Here is a 20,958-nt window from a genome sequence, read left to right as displayed (position 1 = left end):
AAATGTGTTAGGTAACGATGAATGATGCAGAGTATATATATTTTTTTGTTAATTTAACCTTTAATTAACTAGGCAAGTCAATTAAGAACAAATTCTTATTTACAATGACTGCCTACCCTGGCGACGCTGGGTCAATTGTGCGCCGCCCTATGAGACTCCCAATCACGGCCGGATGTGATACAGCCTGGAATTGAACCAAGGACTGTAGTGATGACTCTTGCACTGAGATGCAGTGCCTTAGACCGCTGCGCCACTCGGGAGCATAGCACTGTGTCTGATGTCAGTCTCTTCTCTTCAAATACAGAATAGCTACCCTCTGTGAAAAGGGTTTTAAATGGAACCTAAAAGGTTCTACCTGAAACCAAAAACAGTTCTTCAAAGGGTTCTCAAATGGGGACAGCTGAAGAACCTTTTTAGGTTCTAGATAGCACCTTGTAGCCTGGAAACAAAACAAAGCCCAGAAAGCAGCAGCTGTGTTCAGTTATTGCCAGGCTGTTAATTACTTGACAAGGGACCCCCACCGGCTGGAGAGGGTCTATAATATGATTCTGCAATACTTTGATATCAAATATTTCATGCGCGTTGTACACGGTTCACGGTCTCTCTCTCTCTCTCTCTCTCTCTCTCTCTCTCTCTCTCTCTCTCTCTCTCTCTCTCTCTCTCTCTCTCTCTCTCTCTCTCTCTCTCTCTCTCTCTCTCTCATATATAACCTGTCCGTATACACGGGGTACCAGTAATGAGTCAATGTGTAGGGGTACGAGGTGATTAAGGTAGATACAGTGCATTCGGAAAGTATTCAGACCCCTTGACTTTTTCCACATTTTGGTATCTTACAGCCTTATTCTAAAATGGATTAAATCATTTTTACGCTCATCAATCTACACACAATACCACATAATGACAAAGCAAAGACACGTTTTTAGATTTTTTTGCAAATGTATTACAACAAAAAACGGAAATATCACATTTACATAAGTATTCAGACCCTTTACTCAGTACTTTGTTGAAGCGATTACAGCCTTGAGTCTTTTGGGGTATGACACTACAAGCTTGGCATTTATGTATTTGAGGAGTTTCTTCCATTCTTCTCTACAGATCTTCTCAAGCTCTGTCAGTTTGGATGGGGAGCATCGCTGCACAGCTATTTCCAGGTCTCTCCAGAGATGTTCAAGTCTGGGCTTTGGCTGGGCCACTCAAGGACATTTAGAGACTTGTCCCGGAGCCACTCCTGCATTGTCTTGGCTGTGTGCTTAGGGTCGTTGTCCTGTTGGAAGGTGAACTTCCAACAGCCCTTTCTTGTGGGAAGCTGCCACAGACCACCAAGCGCCAACAGTCAGTATCTGGATAATATGTGTGAAATGCTTGATAATGTATGTGATATCAACAGAGAGGTATATTTTCTTGGTGATTTAAATATTGACTGGCTCTCATCAAGCTCAGGAAAAAACTTCAAACTGTAACCAGTGCGTCAACCTACCAGGGTAATTACAAACAGCACAGGAATTAAATCATCAACAGGTATTGATGACATCTTTACTAACGCTGCAGATATTTGCTTTAAAGCAGTATCCAAATCCATAGGATGTAGTGATCACAATATAATAGCCATATCTAGTGTCGTGTCTTTGGCATCATTAAAACTGAAGACATATTTATCAAATAACTCTCTAATTATTATTACGCGATTAAACTGATTAATCGTGTAACTGTAATAAACTAGGAAGTCGGGGCACCTAGGAAAATATTCAGATTACAAAGTTATAATTTTCCTAATATAACTTTCAGATATTTTAATATTTTAATATAATTCCCAGCCTACACAGGTTTGATTTATCATAAATAGATTCATCAGTAAAATCTGCTTTAGCAAAGCACATTCAGTAAAACCCATTACTGACGGGAGTGAATCCCATGTGGCTTCGGCCTTAGGGGGAAGTATACCATAGTGGTGAATGTACCCTAACATTTAAACTACTGGTTACTTTTATGATAATCCAGACGTTCTCAATTTAATTATTTAAATTGTCGAACATACTTTTCCAGGTTCTTCCAATTAAATGAGACATCTTAAACTTTGCAATAGTAACCTAGATGAACCAACTTCTCAGGTTAACTTAAAGTTTAATTCCCAGATAGCCTATACAGGTTTGATTATTCATTACATTTGATCAATCAGTAAAATCTGCTTTTGCAAAGCACAATCAATCAGTCCCGCCTCCAGAGGGAATCCCATATGGCTGTGGCCTGAGGGGAAAGTGTACCATAGTGGTGAATGTACCTAACATTACTTTTATGATAATCCAGCAATCTCAATTGCTTGGGTATCATCGTCTCATTCAATTTATTTATTTAAATTGTCGAACATACCTTTCTAGGTTCTTCCAATTAAATGAGACGTCTTAAACTTTGCAATAGTAACCTAGATGAACCAACTTCCCAGGTTAAGGAAAGTTTAATTCCCAGATAGCCTATCCAGGTATGATTAATCATTACCAATTACCATTTGAAAATTCATTCACGTCCAACTCCCACAGTACTGTACAGTACTGATGGTTCATTAACGTCTATAAATAGATTAAAATCATCTTTGCAGCTCCCAACATATTCCAAAATCAAACTTTGGAAAACATTTTTCCTTTCAAATGTTCTAATAATGTGCAAGCTATCAGAGGGGGTAGTCCCCGCTCACCCGCTAATTAGTGAACCTCCACCCGTAAATGGATTGATCTCTGACCTCAGCAGTGATACCAACCCTAATTATGCCATTAGTGGAAAAGCAGACAACAACGCTTTCCAAAATCAACCATCAGGCGCAGGCCTCGTAAAGGTTCTCTCCAGTCTAGCCCTGATGTCTTGCCATCCGAGATTGGCATCTGTCCAATACCGCAGTGCACAGCTGAAGTACGAGCAGGTAATGATAGACATAAAGGGACAGGTGGAGAGAACCGGGAAACCAATGACAAATGCAGAAAAGGGAAAAATTCTGCTAGCTATGGAAGTGCGCTTGAAAACTGAACATTTAAATGTAATTGCAAAAACGTATGACGATGAACAAGCACAAGCTCTTCAACAAAATCGTCTTCTACAGGAACAAAATCATATGCTACAGGAACAACTCGATTTAGCCAAAACTAAATACAATGATGTCCACGCCAAACTAGATAAATCTGAAGAGTTATCTACAAACAGGAGCGCTCAACTTGATAACATGCATGCAGTTTTGTTGAACGTTACTCAAAGTAGCACAGTTCTACTCAAAACGCTGCAGACCAAAGACGATCAGTTAATGAACACAATGACAAAGTCGGAGGACAAATCAGCAGAACTTATTGAAGTCGCTGACCAAATGAATGATGAGAGAACTCAGGTGATGAGGATGGAAATATATAGGACGCGTTGGATGGCTACCCGAACGCTATGGGTTCTGACAGGGTTTACCTGTTGAAGCGAACGTCGAATAGACACGTGACAAGGTTCATTTGTATACAACAGCAACACATGCTAAATGACTACGCTAAACTTGCCACAGCTTTGAAATTAGAATTCAGTGGTTCTGCGACTCACAAACACGATAGCTCACTGGCTAACACCGTCAAACAAGCTCGGAACGAACACCCACAAGCTTACTATCATAGGCTTCGTTCAGCTTACTTTGGCCTACTCACTGAAACAGGAATGGAAGAGCTGTTACCATACAAACAAATGTTTCTGTCGAACATGTATCCCACCTTCATTACCTACTTGGGCCCTGCCGCCCACGTTGGCTTGCCTATCTTACAACTCAGAGAGCTTGCAAGCACAGCTTTTGAGGCATCAAAAGTTCACAACGCTAACAGCCCTGACCACTCGGTTTTGAAGTTTGACCAGGAGCACTCACTCCAGTTAGAGGGTGCATTATCAGGTATTGGAGCGTTGAGAGATGACGCACAACAACAGTTTCTACCACGAAACCATGATTCCAATAACCTCCGCGGTCAAAATAACTGTAAAGTACGTCGCCATCAACATGATTACCGCTACAATCGACCCGTTCGCTACGTTCCTGCACCCAACCCACAAAAAGTGTCAGAGCACAAGGGTAACAAAGGGTTGAAGGACGATCAAAACGTAGACCAATGTTCTCCAGGAGTTCCACTACAGGAAGAACTAAAGCGAGAACAATTTGAGAAAAGGGTAAAAGATAAGTCACAAGGACTAGACGGGGAATTACCGGACACCAGGTCCGCAGGCATTAACACCCATAGCAAGGACGTTAAAGTTCAAATTTCTCCCGCTCTCATTCAAGACCCTATCCAGGGCCCGCTTGATCAAGAAACAAGCCCCCGGGCTTTGTCTATAGACTATGATACAAAGGCTGCGAAGAAAAAGGTAAAACGCTTCGTTAAAGCCAAGCCCACTCAAAATCTGAAAAGTCAATCTGCTTCCACCTTGAATAGGAATGGCACATCACGTCGTTGCGAATGACCACTCCACTTTGTGGGGAATATGTCCACTAAACAAGAATCTAAACGGCCATACCTGGAAACAGTCCTGGAGGACTGCTTGACTTGTCATGCGCTAATTGACTCGGGTGCGACAATATCACTCATCTCTCAAACATTGTTCAATGATCTCAAAAGGGCTTTGAAGCCAACTAAACATTGGTTAAAGGTGGAACAATGCGACACTACACTTCGAAGGGTCACCCAGAAAACCTCGCCTCTCACATTGAGAGTCATGCTGAAACTACACTTCAAGGATGTATCGCTCGTTCACCCTGTGTATGTTACCAGCCTCGAAACTGTACCCCTGCTACTTGGAGCAGACTTGATTGATCGGTTACTCCCATTGATGGATTGGAAAACCAACCAGGTATGGTCACAGGCAACAGTGCCTTCTCCACTGACCACACTGTCTTCCCCTAACGCTAGCTGCAACGCAGTCATTCACGAGGGGTATCTGTCGAAAGCACCCCTTGGGAAAAAGACGTTTAGAAACCTCTTGGTGCAGAATCCGATCCAAGGACATATTACGATATCTCGACACATTCCATCAGCCAACCTGATTGACCATTCTTTTCATGATTTTGAGCCAGCTGTCTCTGTGAATAAGCAACTTCCCTCATCCTTGCAGTCGTACAATACGATAGTTGAGATGAACTTCTCTTGCCCTTCGGACACTTCCGCAAGCACTGCGACCGTCTCAGCAAGAAAAACGACGCCAGGACAGCGGAGTCAATCACCACCTTCCGGAGACACCTGAAACCCCACCTCTTTAAGGAATACCTAGGATAGGATAAAGTAATCCTTCTAACCCCCCCCCCCCTTAAAAGATTTAGATGCACTATTGTAAAGTGGTTGTTCCACTGGATATCATAAGGTGAATGCACCATTTTGTAAGTCGCTCTGGATAAGAGCGTCTGCTAAATGACTTAAATGTAATATGTAATGTAAAAACATCGATGCGCAGACTATACTCTGCTTCCGATGATACACCTTCCGCTTTGTTGGGGACTGTCACCCCTTACAATGACACTAATGGCATCAGTCCAGCAACTGACCCAATGACTCCCACTGGTGAAACACTTTGCGATATCACAGACCGATATCCTCGTCTCAGTTCGCAGGTACTGAAGAGGTTGCCACACGCGGACGCGGTGGTGACTGACATGCCTCGACAGCCACTGAGCGTTTTGAAGCACAAACACCAGGAGATTTGGTTGAAAGGTTACAGCCATTCTCATAACAACGCGGCCGCTGACAACTCGTACATAGGGTCCGACCTTTTCGATTGCACCAACACCACCCGCTGGTGGGGGGGTCCCGAGACACAAAGGGGGGGGAATAGTAGCCCAGACCCATGATGAGCCTCATCGAGGCCGGTGGGGGGGTCGAGACTATGGACAACACCGTACGAGGCCGCCAGAGCATAAATCAAATCTAGTTGTAAACTCCCCTATGAGAACAGTGAGGAGCAGACAGGCCCCTAGATGGGAATTATCTTAGGACACATCTAAGATAGTACTGAGGTGTACCACACTGGTCGTAAAGGAAGTCCAGTGGACTTGTCCACCTCCAAAACAAATGGCAACAATAATCATTCCTTGCCATGTGTAGGTTCAACTACAATACAACTAGTAAAATGCTCCAATCATGTGTTCCGGTAGTATAATATTTCAGAATAAATCCGTAGGATAACTGGTCCCCTTGAGCACCAGTAGCAATGCCAGCAACAGTCAGTCCAGCTACGATCAGTAAGAAGGTTAGAGACCTAACCAATCAAATTACCCTTGACAACAGCGACATAGGAGTCACTCAGAGTGCAACACGTGGAAGGGAATCTCCAGTGCACTCTTCCAATGGTTAACACACGTCACTAATAAATAGAATCCTCCATTCAGGAGGAAAATTATTAGAAGTCATGAACCAGGATCACACCACGTACGACTGGTCCAACACTTAAAGAGTACTTCCGTCGTGAGGTTAGCTCCTCTGTGGATAACATAGCTATGAAATAGACTTCATACCTATCACCACTACAATAGTGGAAGACACAGTGACTTGTAGAAAAACTACTACAGACTCCCTTGACACCAATTCTGACTGACCTCCAGGCATTGACCTGAAAATGACCTGACTACGTCAGATTCATTCTGAACAAGTTGTAATCTGCCAGGATACTTGCTTTTCTTCCCTTGACATGCGCGTTTGTGTAAGCATAAACGCAAATGCACAACGGAACATCTAATTAGGATTTATGCTAGGATCACTTAAGGGTCCAAGCAGAATACCAGCCTTAGTAAAGTTGAACTTTTACTTCTAGGCCTTTGACTCTACAGCACTCACCAGTTTTCTTCCCAGAAGTCCGTAGGTCATCCCTGTAGACTGCCCAAAACTAGTGCCTTACAGCTGTAGACTTATCATATAGTTATCAACTTTTTATAGTGCCTAAGCAACACAGCAAGTAGGAAAACCCTAGATATGGCATTAGAGACAATGCCATGTTAGTCATTTTGCCAGAACATTGGACGTATATAGAATACAGTCCAATTAGATGATTTTTGTGTGAGAACTATATTTTGTATATCTTTTGTTTATGCTTTCATTCCTTTTCGGTTCAGTTCCTTTGACACTTAGGATGTGATAGAGCCATAAACAAAGTCCCCATACAACCATCACTTAGTGCCACAACGCTACTCATTGGGGAATGAATGTAATTATATATATTTCATGAGTGTGTGTGCGTGCGTTGTTAACCTCTCTGGGCTAGGCGGGACGAAATCGTCCCACCTACGCAACAGCCAGTGTAATCCCGTGGCACGATTTTCAAATACCTTAGAAATGCTATTACTTCAATTTCTCAAACATATGACTATTTTACACCATTTTAAAGACAAGACTCTCGTTAATCTAACCACTGTCCGATTTCAAAAAGGCTTTACAACGAAAGCAAAACATTAGATTATGTCAGCAGAGTACCCAGACAGAAATAATCAGACACCCATTTTTCAAGCTAGCATATAATGTCACAAAAACCCAGAAGACAGCTAAATGCAGCACTAACCTTTGATGATCTTCATCAGATGACACACCTAGGACATTATGTTATACAATACATGCATGTTTTGTTCAATCAAGTTCATATTTATATAAAAAAACTGCTTTTTACATTAGCATGTGACGTTCAGAACTAGCATACCCCCCGCAAACCTCCGGTGAATTTACTAAATTACTCACGATAAACGTTCACAAAAAGCATAAAAATTATTTTAAGAATTATAGATACAGAACTCCTTTGTGCAATCGAGGTGTCCGATTTTAAAATCGCTTTTCGGTGAAAGAACATTTTGCAATATTCTGAGAACATAGCCCAGCCATCACGGCTAGCTATTTAGACACCCACCAAGTTTAGCCCTGACCAAACTCAGATTTACTATTACAAAAGTTTGATTACCTTTGATATTCTTCATCAGAATGCACTCCCAGGACTGCTACTTCAATAACAAATGTTGGTTTGGTTCAAAATAATCCATAGTTATCTCCAAATAGCGGCGTTTAGTTCGTGCGTTCAAGACACTATCCGAAGTGTAAATAAGGGTCACAAGCATGGCGCAATCGTGACAAAAAAAATCGAAATATTCCATTACCGTACTTCGAAGCATGTACTTCGAAGCTGTTTAAAATCCATTTTTATGCCATTTTTCTCATAAAAAAGCGATAATATTCCGACCGGAATCTGCGTTTAGGTAAACAGACGAAAGAAAACAAAGCATGAGGTCGACGCGGGCACAAGCCTGAGTCTCACAGTATTGTAACCAGCCACTACCCAAACGCGCTACTTTTTTTCAATCAGAGCCTGCAAAGCCACGATTCAGCTTTTTGCCGCCTTCTGAGAGCCCATGGGAGCCGTAGGAAGTGTCACGTAACAGCAGAGATCCTCTGTAATGGATAGAGATAATCAAGAAGGGCAAGAAATTGTCAGACAGGGCACTTCCTGCATGGAATCTTCTCAGGTTTTGGCCTGCCAAATGAGTTCTGCTATACTCACAGACACCATTCAAACAGTTTTAGAAACTTTGGAGTGTTTTCTATCCAAAGCTAATAATTATATGCATATTCTAGTTTCTGGGCAGGAGTAATAATCAGATTAAATCGGGTACGTTTTTTATCCGGCTGTGAAAATACTGCCCCCTAGCCATAACAGGTTAACATATGCCTAAGTTACTGCCCAGATCTTCCAGTCTGGGCAGTAAAAATGGCATAAAAATTTATTTTAAACAGCGGTTGACATGCTTCGAAGTACGGTAATGGAATATTTAGAAATCTTTTGTCACGAAATGCGCCATGCTCGTGACCCTTATTTACACTTGGGATAGTGTCTTGAACGCACGAACAAAACGCCGCTATTTGGAGATAACTATGGATTATTTTGAACCAAACCAACATTTGTTATTGAAGTAGCAGTCCTGGGAGTGCATTCTGACGAAGAACATCAAAGGTAATCAAACTTTTGTAATAGTAAATCTGAGTTTGGTCAGGGCTAAACTTGGTGGGTGTCTAAATAGCTAGCCGTGATGGCTGGGCTATGTACTCAGAATATTGCAAAATGTGCTTTCACCGAAAAGCTATTTTAAAATCGGACACCTCGATTGCACAAAGGAGTTCTGTATCTATAATTCTTAAAATAATTGTTATGTTTTTTGTGAACGTTTATCGTGAGTAATTTAGTAAATTCACCGGAGGTTTGCTAGTTCTGAACGTCACATGCTAATGTAAAAAGCTGGTTTTTGATATAAATATGAACTTGATTGAACAAAACATGCATGTATTGTATAACATAATGTCCTAGGTGTGTCATCTGATGAAGATCATCAAAGGTTAGTGCTGCATTTAGCTGTGGTTTTGTTTTTTGTGACATTATATGCTAGCTTGAAAAATGGGTGTCTGATTATTTCTGGCTGGGTACTCTGCTGACATAATCTAATGTTTTGCTTTCGTTGTAAAGCCTTTTTGAAATCGGACAGTGGTTAGATTAACGAGAGTCTTGTCTTTAAAATGGTGTAAAATAGTCATATGTTTGAGAAATTGAAGTAATAGCATTTCTAAGGTATTTGAAAATCGCGCCACGGGATTACACTGGCTGTTGCGTAGGTGGGACGATTTCGTCCCGCCTAGCCCAGAGAGGTTAACAACGTTAAGAATGTTTGAAAAATTGAAGTTTTTGTATTTTAGAGGAATTTGTAATTCGCGCCACGCCTATCATTGGATATTGGAGCAGGTGTTCCGCTAGCGGAACGTCTAGATGTAAGAGGTTAAACTCTTAGACTATCGATACCGACAGAATAAGAACAAGTCTTTGATATCAATTATTAGTCTGCAGCTAGGAATTTGGTATCATTGAACGCGAAGACCGACAACCGCCGAAACAGCTATTCTATAACAACATGAATGAATGTTACTCTGAACTATCCATTCTAACCACGGCAGAGAGAGAGAGAGAGGGCGGACAGACTCTCCAACAGAAACTGACTTTTCAACAGAGATCCCAACGACACACTGAGCGGGGAATATATATATTAATTGCAATTGTTCCAGAATGAGTGAGCGTTCATGTGCAAAGGATTAGCATTTCAATTGTTATAATTATCAACTCTGTAGTGCCTTCTCAGTTGACCCCCCCACTCCCCTTTTGTCTAACAAGCCGCCATGCCGGCTTAGCCCACTAGGGCACATTCCTCTATCATTTCTTTGTAAGATATCTACTGTTTGTTATGCATTTCTGTGAATTACTTAGTTAGTAAATAAATGATTTTAAGACAATTGATGTATGGATGACTCATAGTGAAGATAACCAACAATTTACTATGTTTGGAATGCATCTGGCGTGAGGTAAATAATAATTTCTTAATTCGAAGACTAATTGATCAAATATTAAAATATCTGAAAGTTATATTAGGAAAATTATAACTCCTAGTTAATTACAGTTACATGATTAATCAGGTTAATCGTGTAATAATAATTACAGAGAGTTATTTGTTAAATATGTCTTCAGTTTTAATGATGCCAAAGACACGAAAAATGTCAATGTCTCCTTCCCGATTTGCCCAAATGTACCTGAGGACTTCACACTAAAAGTCTTGTTGTTCACTCATACTTTAAGTTATCCATCTGAAACTTTCCACATACACTGCCGCCATCTTGTGAACACTATCAGAATTACAACCAGAGTGATGGCTAGAATTATGACCTTTCTCTTGCATTTCAAAGATGGTGGTAGAAAATGACCGGTTGTTTTCTTTCTTTGTATTTTCTTCTACCAGATCTATTGTGTTATATTCTCCTGCATTCAATTCACATTTCCACAAACTTCAAAGTGATTCCTTTCAAATGGGACCAAGAATATTAATATCCTTGCTTCAGGGCCTGAGCTACAGGCAGTTAGATTTGGGTATGTCATTTAGGCGAAAATTGGAAAAAAGGGAGAAAATGACTGTAAAAAACTGTTGAATCCCGTTGGATTAATGAGGAATTGAATAATTGTATGGTTGAGAGGGATGGTGCAAAAGGTATGGCAATTAAGTCTGGCAGCCCAACTGATTGGCAAATGTACTGAAATTAAAAAATCATGTGACTAAACTAAATAAAAACATTTTAAAAACTACACTATGAAACAAAGATAAATTATATAAAGAATGACAGTAAAAAGCTTTGTGGCACCTTAAATTACATTTTGGGAAAAAAAGCCAACTCGGCTCCTTCATTCATTGAATCAGATTGCCCATTCATCAAAAAACCCACTGATATTGCAAACTACTTTAATGACTTTTTCATTGGCAAGATAAGCAAACTTAGGGATGACATGCCAGCAACAAACGCAGACACTACACATCCAAGTATATCGGACCAAATTATGAAAGACAAGAATTGTACTTTTGAATTCCGTAAAGTCAATGTGGAAGAGGTGAAAAAAGTATTGTTGTCTATCAACAATGACAAGCCACCGGGGTCTGACAATCTGGATGGAAAATTACTGAGGATAATAGCAGATGATATTGGCACTCCTATTTGCCACATCTTCAATTTAAGCCTACTAGAAAGTGTGTGCCCTCAGGCCTGGTGGGAAGCAAAAGTCATTCTGCTACCCAAGAATAGTAAAGCCCCCTTTACTGGCTCAAATATTCAACCAATCAGCCTGTTACCAACCCTTACTAAACTTCTGGAAAAATTGTGTTTGACCAGAAAGAATTCTATTTCACAGTAAACAAATTGACAACAGAATTTCAGCATGCTTATAGGGAAGGACACTCAACAAGCACAGCACTTAAACAAATGACCGATGATTGGCTGAGAGAAATTGATGATAAAATTATTGTGGGGGCTGTCTTGTTAGACATCAGTGCAGGTTTTGACATATCGATCATAGTCTGCTGCTGGAAAAACATATGTTATGGCTTTACACCCCCTGCTATAATGTGGATAAAGAGTTACTTGTCTAACAGAACACAGAGGGTGTTCTTTAACGGAAGCCTCTCAAATATAATCCAGTTAGAGTCAGGAATTCCCCAGGGTAGCTGTTTAGGCCCCTTGCTTTTTAAAATGTTTACTAACGACATGCCACTGACTTTGAGTAAAGCCAATGTCTATGTATGCGAATGACTCAACGCTATATACGTCAGCTACTACAGCAACTGAAAGGACTGCAACACTCAACAAAGAGCTTCAGTTAGTTTCAGAGTGGGTGGCAAGGAATAAGTTAGCCCTAAATATTTCAAAAACTTAAAGCATTGTATTAGGAACAAAACACTCACTAAACCCTAAACCTCAGCTAAATGGTCCTGTGTGGCTCAGTTGGTAGAGCATGGTGTTTGCAACGCCAGGTTGTGGGTTCGATTCCCACGGGGGACCAGTATGGAGAAATGAAATGTATACATTCACTAGTGTAAGTCGCTCTGGATAAGAACATCTGCTAAATGACTAAAATGTAAATCTTTTAATAAATAATGTGGAAATTGAGCAAGTTGAGATGACTAAACTGCTTGGAGTAACCCTAGATTGTAAACTGTCATAGTCAAAACATATTGATGCAGTAGTAGCTAAGATGGGGAGATACATACACACTATACATACAGATGGATTTAGTACTGTAGATATGTGGTAGTGGTGGAGTAGGGGCCTGAGGGCACACCGTGTGTTGTGAAATCTGTGAATGTATTGTAATGTTTTTAAAATTGTATAAACTGCCTTAATTTTGCTGGAACCCATAATAAATACAAATACATACTTTGCCCCAGTCTGAGGTTATGAGCACTCTGGGGCAGGTTTTCATCAAGGATCTCTCTGTACTTTGCTCCAATCATCTTTCCCTCGATCCTGACTAGTCTCCCAGTCCCTGACGCTGAAAAACATCCCCACAGCATGATGCTGCCACCACCATGCTTCACCGTAGGAAAGGTGTCATGTTTCCTCCAGACGTGACGCTTGGCATTCAGGCTAAAGAGTTTAATCTTGGTTTCATCAGACCAAAGAATCTTGTTTCTCATGGTTTGAGTCTTTAGGTGCTGTCATGTGCCTTTTACTGAGGAGCAGCTACTATAAAGGCATCATTGCAGCAGAGATGGTTGTCCTCCTATCTCCACAGAGGAACTTTCCAGCTCTGTCAGAGTGCGCATAGGGTTCTTTTCACCCGATTGCTAAGTTTGGCCGGGTGGCCAGCTCTAGGAAGAGTCTTGGTGGTTCCAAACTTCTTCCATTTAAGAATGATGGAGGCCACTCTGTTCTTGGGCACATTCAATGCTGCAGAATTTTTTTGGTACCCTTCCCCAGATCTGTACCTCAACACAATCCAGTCTCGAAGTTCTACGGACAATTCCTTCCACCTCATGGCTTGGTTTTTGCTCTGACATGCACTGTCAACCTTATATAGACTGGTGTTTGACTTTGCAAATCATGTCCAATCAATTGAATTTACCACAGGTGGACTCCAATCAAGTTGTTGAAACATCTCAAGGATGATCAATGGAAACAGGAGGCACCTGAGCTCAATTCTGAGTCTCATGTCAAAGGGTCTGAATACTTACTGTATGTGAATAAGGTATTTCAGTTTTTTTATTTTTTTATAAATTTGCTAACATTTCTAAAAACCTGTTTTCACTTTGTCATTATGGGGTATTGTGTGTAGATTGATGAGGGGAAATATTTATTTAATCCATTTCAGAATAAAGCTGTAACGTAACAAAATGTGGAAAAAGTCAAGGGGTCTGAATACTTTCCAAATGCACTGTATATGCACCTATAGTTAGTTAGTAAAGTGACTAGGCAACAGGATAGATAATAAACATGTCAAAACAGTTAGTGCAAAAATGGTTTATGCAGATAGTCCAGGTAGCTATTTCGTTAACCACAGAAAGTATTCACACCCCTTGACTTTCCCCCCCCAAAAAAAAATCCCCCAAAAATGTAAAATACATTACATTTTGATTTTTGTCACTGGCCCCGTAATGTTAAAGTGGATTTTTTTTTTTTTTTTACTTTTACAAATTAATTAAAAATGAAAAGCTGAAATGTCTTGAGTCAATAAGTTTTCAACTCCTTTGTTATAGCATGCCTATATAAGTTCAGGAGTAAAATGTGCTTAACAAGTCACATAATAAGTTGGTGTTAGTTGGTGCATGGTATATCAATACACCCAGTCACTACAAAGATACTCGTGTCCTTCCTAACTCAATTGCCGGAGTGGTGGAGGCCAACGGGTCAATGGTGTCTTTAAAACAGTTACAGAGTTTAATTGCTATGATAGTTGAAAACAAGGATGGATCAACAACATTGTAGCTACTCCACAATACTAAACTAATTGACAGAGTGAAAAGAAGGAAGCTTGTACAGAATAAAAATATTCCAAAACATGCATCCTGTTTGCACCAAGGCACTAAAGTAATACTGGACAAAAATGTGCAAAGCAATTAACTTTGTGTCCTGAATACAAAGTGTTATGTTTGGGGGAAATCCAATCTAACACATTACTGAGTACCACCCTTCATATTTTCAAGCATGGTGGTGGCTGCATCATGTTATGTATCACGTTTCAGGTAAGACCCAGATGCAGACAGTGTCGAAGTAACACAAGTTTATTACTAGTACAGGGGCAGGCAAAATGACAAGTCAAGGGCAGGCAGAGGTCAGTAATCCAGATAGGGTGCAAAAGGTTCAAAACAGAAACAGGAGACAAAGGGCTGTGAGACATGGGTTTAATTCTGGAAACTTGAAAAGTGGGATGTATACAGAGGGTACGGGGCAACAGAAGATGTACAGCAGAGAGGCTAATGATCTTGGAGATGGGAAAGGGACGATAAACCGGGAGGAGAGTTTGCGTGATTCCACCTGGAGGGGCAGATACCGTTTGGACAGGCATACCTTCTGCCCGAGACGATACCGGGGAGCTGGGGTCCGGTGGCGATCCGCTAGTCGTCAATACCTGGAGGTGATTTTGAGAAAGGCCGACTGGGCTCTCTTCCAGGTACCACGACAGCGGTGGACAAACATCTGGGCCGAAGGTATGCCGACCTCTTCCTCCTGCTCAGTGAAGAGCATGGGCTGATACCCCAGGGAACACTCAAAGGGCGATAGACACGTGGCAGAGCAAGGAAGGGTGTTGCGGGCATATTCGACCCACACTAGTTGCTGGCTCCAGCTGGTGGGGTTGACGGAGACTGGCCGTTGGACTGGGGGTGGAACCCGGAGGACAGGCTGGCCGATGACCCAATGAGTGTGCAGAATGCCTTCCAGAACCAGGATGAGAACTGAGGACCCTGGTTGGAGACCATGTCCACTGGCAGTCCATGGATCCGGAAGACGTGCTGCACCGTGAGCTTGGCTGTCTCTTTGGCAGAGGGTAGCTGTGGAGAGGGATGAAGTGGGAGGCTTTGGAAAACTGATCCACTATGGTCAGGGTGGTGGTGTTGCCATCAGATGGGGGGAGACCCGTGACAAAGTCCAGGGATATGTGAGACCAGGGATGGTGAGGGACAGGCAGATGTTGAAGGAGACCAGCCGGAGCTTGCCAAAGAGTCTTGTTCTGTGCACAAATCGTGCATGCGGTGACGAATAGAGATGTCAGGAACCATGGTAGGCCACCAAAAGAGTGAGCCCACTCCAGGACCGAGGAGTGGACCGCGTCAGGAACGAACATCCGGTTATCTCCCCCCCCCCCCCCCCCCCCCAGGGTTTGGCTAGGAACGCTGTGACTCACGAACCTGCTTCCCTATTCCCCAGCTGAGTGCCGTCGCCAAGCATGAGGTGGGAAGGATGGTCTTGGGTTCCGGGGTTGAAGCCGTGGGGCTATAGCGGCGTGACAACATATGGGGCTTCCCATTCTTGGATCCCGGCCGGTATGAGAGGGAGAAGTTGAACTGGGTGAACAGCAAGGCCCTCCTAGCTTTCCTGGAATTGAGGTGCTTGGCAGTGCGGAGATATTCCAGGTTCTTGTGGTCGGTCTACACAATGAACAGATGTTCCGCCCCCTCCAGCCAGTGCCTCCACTCCTCCAACGTCATCTTCTCCGTGAGAAGCTCGTGTTGCCCCACCTCATAGTTCTTCTCCATGGCGTTGTGGCGGCCGGGAGAAGAAGGCGTACGGATGTAACTTGAGGTCCAGAGAGGAATGCTGGGACAGGAGAACCCCCACTCCGACATCCGAAGCATCGGCCTCCACCACGAACTGGCGGGACGGGTCAGGATGAACCAAGATGGGAGCTGTGGTGAAACGGTGTTTGAGATCCCGGAACGCCCGGTCAGCAGCTCGGGACCACGTGAACGAAACCTTGGGAGCGGTGAGTACAGACAGGGGGGAAGCCAGGGTGCTGTAACCCCGGAGAAAGCGGTGATAAAAGCTGGAGAATCCCAGGAAACATTGCAGCTGCACCCTGGACATAGGCTGGGGACAATCCGCCACTGCTCTCACCTTTCCGGGATCCATCTGTACACTCCCTGCAGTGATGATGTAACCCAGAAAGGGGATGGTGGAGTGATGGAATTCGCACTTCTCTGCTTTTACAGAAAGCTGGTTCTCCAGGAGGAGTTGGAGAACCTTTTGGACGTGCGTGTTCTTGGGCAGAGCGGGAGAAGACGAGGATGTCATCGAGGTAGACAAAGATGAACTGGTTCAACATGTCGCAGGGAATATCATTAACCAGAGCCTGGAACACAGCAGAGACGTTGGTAAGATCAAATGGCATGACGAGATACTCGTAGTGACTGCTGGCCATGTTGAAGGCAGTCTTCCACTCGTCCCCTTCCCATATCCGCATAGGTGGTAGGAGTTCCGTAGGTCCAGCTTGGAGAACACGGTGGCCCCCCGGAGCGGCTCGAAGGCTGAGGATATGAGGGGTAGCGGGTAGCGGTTCTTCCCTGTGATGTTGTTGAGACCACGGTAGTCGATGCACGGGAGCAGGGTTCTTCTTTGTGGAGAAGAAGGACAAAACCCTCAATGTAGGTCTCCATAGCATTGGTCTCCGGACCCGACAGAGTACAGTCATCCCCGGGGCGGAGTGGTGCCTGGAAGAAGGTCAATCCCACAGACATATGGTCGGTGCGGCGGAAGCGAAGTGGCCGGGCCTTACTGAACACCTCCCGGAGGTCCTGGTACTCCGCAGGAATGGTAGAGAGGCCCGGGGAAACTTCTGAGCCCCCAGGAAGACGTCCCGGGGCAGACCTCCAGCAATGGGCATGGCAGAACGGACTCCAACCCATGATGACACCAGCAGACCAGTCAATGAGGGGATTGTGTCGCTGGAGCCAAGCAAATCCCAATACCACGGGAACCTGAAGAGACTTAATGAGCAGGAATTGGGTCGTCTCGCTGTGGTTCCCTGACACACGTAGGTTGATGGGGGTGGTATTGTGGGTGACCCGGCCTATAGAGCGCCTGTCCAGTGCTCTAACGTCCATGGGAATGGAGATGGGCTGAGTGGGGATGTCCAGCTCAGAAGCCAGGGTAGCGTTTCTGAAGCTCTCATCAGCCCCAGAGTCGATGAGTACCCGCAGAGGTTTCGACTGGTTCCCCCACAACAAAATGGCATGAAAAGGGGTGCGAGTAAGGGGAGAGGAAAAGTTCTCCGTATGGCCCACAAGAGTACTCGCTCCTACCGGTGAGCCTGGTCTTTTAGTGGACAGGTGGAGACGAAATTGCCAGTAGTCCCGCAATACAGGCAACTTTTAGTGTGAAGCCATTCAGCTGGGGACAGCCTAGCTCTGCCTAGTTGCATAGACTCTGGAAGAGGTGAATCAGCAGTCTTCTGAGACTCTCAGGGGAACTTAGGTAGCCTTGGGTTCTCTCGGCAACGGAGCTGTCGGGGACGTCCGGGATGCCTCGGAGGCGAGGTGGAATCCTTGGACGTACGAGTGAAATCGAATCTCCTCTCCTTCCTTCGTTCCCGCAGTCGCCCATTGATCCGAATGGTCAAGGCGATGAGCGAGTCAAGATCCGTCGGTAGTTCCCGGGCTGCAAGCTCGTCCTTTACTTCCTCCAATACAACATGTCAAACAGTGCTTCCGGGTTCCAGGCGCTCAGCTACCAACGTGCGGAAATCCACCGCATAGTCTGCCACACTGCAGGAGTCTTGCTGAAGCCGGAGTAACTTCCGGGCAGCCTCTCTCCTGGACAATGGAGCATCGAATACTTTCTTTACCTCTGCCATGAACTCCTCCAGACTGACGCATACGGCCGACTGTTGTTCCCATACTGCCATAGCCCAGGCGAGAGCCTTTCTGGACATCAGCGTGATGAGGTGCGCTACCTTAGAGTGGTCCGAGGGGAAGGAGGAGGGCTACAGCTCGATGATGAGGGAACACTGAGCGAGAAACGCCCGACAGATGCCCGACTCTCCATCGAAGTGTTCCGGGGGAGTTAAGCGGGGTTCCCGGGAAACCGGGGCAACCTGGGAGGTGGCGCTGCTAACAGCCAGGTTACTGAGGGGCTGGGAGGTTACCGTCGTGGTAGGCTGCCTAACAGACAACCCGCTGAATTGCTCCAGCAATGTGTTCAATGCTTGATCATGGCGTTCGTCCAAGGTCTGGAACTCTTCCATAAGACCAGGAAGCAACTCCTCATGCCTTCCAATGGTGCTCCTTGGGAGGATATGGCATTGTGGAGCTGGTCCGAGTCTGCTGGTTCAGATGCAGACAGACCCAGATGCAGACAGTGTCGAAGTAACAAAAGTGTATTACTAGTACAGGGGCAGACAAAACGATAAGTCAAGGGCAGGCAGAGGTCAGCAATCCAGATAGGGTGCAAAAGGTCCAGAACGACAAGCAGTCTCAGGGTCAGAGCAGGCAGGGGTCAATAATCCAGTGTGGTGTGGCAAGGTACAGAACGGCAGGCAGGCTCAGAGTTAGGGTAGGCAGAATGGTCAAAACCAGGAAAAACTAGAAAACAGGAACTAGAACAGACAGGAGCAAGGGAAAAACCACTGGTAGGTTTCACGAAACAAGACAAACTGGCAACAGACAAACAGAGAACACAGGTATAAATACACTGGGGATAATGGGGAAGATTGGCGACACTTGGAAAGGGGTGGAGACAAGCACAAAGACAGGTGAAACAGATCGTTAAGGACATGAGAAGCATTGCCTTTAGAAGTGCATTTTCTTGTTTGCTTATGGCCCTATACAGCTCGTTGAGTGCACTCTTAGTGCCAGCATCGGTTTGTGGTGGTAAATCAACAGCTATGAAAAATATAGGTGAAAAGTCTCTTGGTAAAAACTATGGTCTACAGCTATTCTAACTCAGGCGAGCAAAAACTCGAGACTTCCTTAACATTAGAGATTGCGCACCGGCTGTTGTTAACCCGAGGCTGCCGACCGGTCTTGACGATGCATGGAAAAAACAAAAAGATTTATATTATCCATGTCCTTGTTCAGCCACAACTCAGAGAAATATAGAACATAGAATATTACAGTTCTTCAGTAGACACTACAGTAAATCACACTCATAATTAATGGTCATTTGTTTTTATTGTTTTAACTATGAGTAACTGGAAATCACCAATACATCCAACTGAATGGTAAGATCAAGTCTTTTCTCTGTCTGATGAAGCAGGCTTGTTGATGGTTTTGGGACCCACCACTCAAACAGACCGCCAGTCAGTGGCGCCCGCACGCACGCACGCACGCACACACACACACACACACACACACACACACACACACACACACACACACACACACACACACACACACACACACACACACACACACACACACACACACACACACACACACACACACACACACACACACACACACACACTTAGTCCAGCACTAAGCCATGTATCCTGAACTCTGTTGAGAGAGAGACTTGTGTTATGGGCAGCTTGTAAGAACCTGAAAGGAAGCCGTATGCCCACCAAACCCAGGGCCTTCAAGGCACTATATTAAGCACTAGTCGTTGCCAAGGAATCTGTTCGCCGCTCATAAAAAGCACATGACTGTTTTTCTTTCCAATTGCATCAATTTATATGAATGAAGTATTCTTTATTTAGTTTATATTGCAAATATGAAGTATATTTACATAAAGCAAATCTATAAAACGGTGTAAAATGTTTGATGAATATGAAGGGCAGGCTATTGATCCAAATCTCTTTTCAGAAGTGTGTGAGCATATATGAAATATGAATGTATTACCTTTCAAAGTTCTGGCATTTCTCCAAAAATCACTTACAGTACAATTAAACCATTTCTTTTCTCATTACAACTACAAGTCAGAGAGGCAATCAGTGTTCATGTAATGTCCATCGTTCAAGGTAGACCAAGGCGCAGCGTGAGTTGAGTTCATCATCATTTATTTTAAAGGTGAACCAGCAATAAACAATAAACACAACAAACGAAAAGCTTCATAGCGCAAAATACATGCAACCAAACAAAGACAAGATCGCACAACTGACTGGGAAAAAGGGCTGCCTAAGTATGATTCCCAAACAGAGACAACGATAGACAGCTGCCTCTGATTGGAAACCATACTTAGGCCAATCAAAGGAAAAACCAACATAGAATTACAACACATAGAATGCCACACCTTGACCTAACCAAACAGAGAAAAACCGTCTCTCTCAGGTCAGGGCGTGACAGTTCATTTAGAGTCAACACCTGCATCTTCTGCTCCTACACTCTCAGAATAAAAGGTGCTATCTAGAACCTAAAAGGGTTATTTGGCTGTTAACCCTTGGTAAAACCTTTTTTGTTTCCATGTAGAAATCTTTTGGGTTTAATGTACAACCCTTTACACAGAGGGTTCTACCTGGAACCAAAAATGGTTATCCTATGGGGACTGCCAAAGAACCCATTTGGAACCCTTTTTTCTAAGAGTGTACAGTATGTTCCCTTGGAGACAGGAGAAACTCTTAGTTGGTGGTAAATACTACAGTGAGTGAAATGGGATTCTGAGAATTTGTATTTTATTTTATTGAACCTTTATTTAACTAGGCAAGACA

This window comes from Salmo salar, chromosome 28 (genome assembly GCF_965601325.2).
Source record: "Salmo salar chromosome 28, fSalSal1, whole genome shotgun sequence".
NCBI classification, from domain to species: Eukaryota; Metazoa; Chordata; class Actinopteri; order Salmoniformes; family Salmonidae; genus Salmo; species Salmo salar.
The sequence above is the reverse complement of the archived record's forward strand: the minus strand, read 5'-3'. Positions refer to the sequence as shown.